The sequence below is a fragment of the Bison bison genome, unplaced genomic scaffold, assembly GCF_000754665.1.
Source record: "Bison bison bison isolate TAMUID 2011002044 unplaced genomic scaffold, Bison_UMD1.0 scf7180017864053, whole genome shotgun sequence".
In the NCBI taxonomy this organism is placed as follows: Eukaryota; Metazoa; Chordata; class Mammalia; order Artiodactyla; family Bovidae; genus Bison; species Bison bison.
In genome coordinates this window covers 1,905,892-1,908,503 of record NW_011494625.1, presented here as the reverse complement: position 1 = coordinate 1,908,503, position 2,612 = coordinate 1,905,892, and the positions used below count along the sequence as shown (strand labels likewise).

General features: G+C 53.4%; 1 protein-coding gene across 1 annotated transcript in view; it reads right to left on the bottom strand.

The window, feature by feature from the left end:
* Positions 1-1,536, bottom strand: part of RREB1 (ras responsive element binding protein 1) — a 113,427-nt gene extending 111,891 nt beyond the window's left edge. The window contains exon 1 of the mRNA XM_010835882.1: positions 735-1,536. The gene's annotated coding sequence lies outside the window, so the exon portion shown is untranslated. The remainder of the gene's footprint in view (positions 1-734) is intronic.
* Positions 1,537-2,612: the final 1,076 nt, after the last annotated feature.

Genomic DNA, 2,612 nt, shown 5'->3' with positions numbered 1-2,612 from the left:
AGGCAGGGGCTACCCAGGTGAGACACCCCTGCTCAAGGCAGCTTCATCTTTGTGAGCAGGTCCTACATCCATGGCAACTTCCAGAAATCTTCATCCACAGGCTCATCAGGTCGCCCTCCAAGCCCGCCTTCACTCCCAGCTGACAAACCAGTGATCCTAACGAGTAAGTAGCTCCCCTGGACTCCCAGGATCCAGCCTCAGTATTCTCGAGGGAACAGAAGTGAGTCTAATTCCCTGGATGAGTCTATTGCTCTCCCTGATGAGCTTAAGCACCAAGCAGTAAAACACAGCCTGGGAAGTTTAAACCTTGGTGAACTGCATTCTATTTGCTGAAAATCAAGCTCCCACCTTTGAATGATCATTTAACATCACCCCAGACAGCAGCCCCCATGTCCTGGACTGAAAAAAATCTCTTTGAAAAAAAGGAGAAGAAATAATTGTTTAGTATGGCACCAACGTCAAGTTCGTTCTGCCAGACATGCCTCCTCTGCAACCTGATTTTTCTAAAGGGTTAGCTGAGTTCTCTCCAGGACAGAACTTCTCACGTGGCAACCCAGCTTCAAAGCACTCCTGGTGCACGACTGCTTCCACAACTGACCAGAGACACCTCTCAACACCCCTTCCGCCCCAACTCGACACAGCACCCCGACCCTGCTCTCTGGCCTCATCCCACTGCCCGTCCATCCCATCCCCCAGGAAGCCCCATGCTGTCGTCCCCCAGGGCCTCTACTCACACTCCTCTCAGCCTAGACGTTCGTTTCCCCTTCCCTACGTGCTTCTCCACGTGGCCGGCTGTTCACATCTGAGGACCCCATCACTTCCTCTTTTCCTGACTGCTTCCACTGCCTGTCCCGCGCGGTCTCTGCCGGTTGTGACGCACTGGTGCGTTTCAGGACTGGACCACGTCTTAGGCATCCTCGCCTCCCCGGAGCCTACTGCCTGGGGGAGGTGTCGAGCAGCATTCCGATGCAGGAAGCTGATTCCAACCCTGAGAAAGAGACAGCATGGGATGCTGGTCTTCAACCGAGACTTCTTGCCCTGCTCTCTCACTGGAACTGTCAAACTGCCACCAGCAAAATAGCAACGGTAAGAATCATGGTGGTAGTAAGGGGAAGCTAGGTCGGTTACAGTCAAGCTGGTAACACAGGACACTGAAATTCTCTCTTTGTTACTAAATTTCAAAACAACCCTTCTCCAACAGACCCACCGGAAACAGGAAACAGGTCATGAAGCCCTCATCACAATTTAAGACTTGCTGGTTCCACAACTTGCTCGAGTGGGCCCCCATAAAAGGGCAGGACACCCCCCGCTCCAGTAACATCCCAAGGGAGACAGGGCGTCCTCCACTGCTGTCCCGCAGTCCCTGTAGCTCCTACTGCTTAAGAAGCAGGGGGGAAAAAAAACCTCTCCTTGAGGCTATCTCCCTTAAATAAGGACAAACTCAAACATCAGGTTAGCAATTGTTCAGTCGCTCAGTCTTGTCTGGCTCTTTCCATCCCCACGGACTGCAGCACGTCAGGTTCCTCGGTCCATGGGATTCTCCACGCAAGAATACTGGAGTGGGTTGCCATTTCCTTCTCCAGGGGATCTTCCCGACCCAGGGATGGAGCCCTTGTCTCCTGCACTGCAGGTGGCTTCTTTACCGCTGAGCTACCAGAGAAGGCCCAGGTCAGTAATCAGATCAATTGCAACAACCTCCCTGGATCCACAGACCAGTGGCCCCTTAGATCGCTGACTCTGAGGCAAAATGTTGATTTTATAAATTAAATGAAATGGGAATGCCCTGTTATGACAGCAAAGAACGAGGGACCTGTTTGGAGGAACCAGGCTCTCCAGGAACCCTCGTCCCCAGACACTCACGGAGCCGACAGTGTCCCGGCCCTTCCAAAGTCGCCGACACACCATGCTTACTTGGAATCGGTGATCAAGCACTTTCATCGAGGTTAAACGTGGGTGTCCACAACAAAGAAGCTGAGGGGCAGGCGTGTACCCCACTCCCCACCTCACACAGGACCAGCAGAAGCCCCGAGTGCAGGCCCACCCTCCCCACCCCCTGGAGCATCTGATGGGAACTTGGGGACAGTGAGGCCCCCAGCAGGATAATCAGGGCCTCTCCCCAACTCTCCTGGGCCCCAGATGCTCTGAGACAGCCATTTCCCACTGGCTGATTTGTCAACCAGCAGCATCTCTGCAACCCATGCCCTGGTGCTCAGTGGTAAAGAAACCACCTACTGCAATGCAGGAAGATCCAGGTTTGATCCCTGGATTGGGAAGATCCCCTGGAGAAGGAAATGGCAACCCACTCCAGGGTTCTTGCCTAGAGAATTCCGTGGACAGAGGAGACTGGTGGGCTACAGTCCATGGGGTGCCAAAAAAGCCGGACTTAGCAATTCAACAACGAAGCACCTTTGCAGGCCTCTCTCTCTAGCAACCCTTCCCTCCCCCTTGATCTTCCACAGAAGTGATGGCCTAACTCACTTTGTCTAAAAACCACATACAGTCTTTTCACAGGTTGGGTTTTAACCTGCTATTTCCAAGAGCCAGCAGCTCTGTCCCATGCATGTCCCTGGCTTTCCCCTTGCCGTGTACCACACGGCTCTGCACACAGCAGG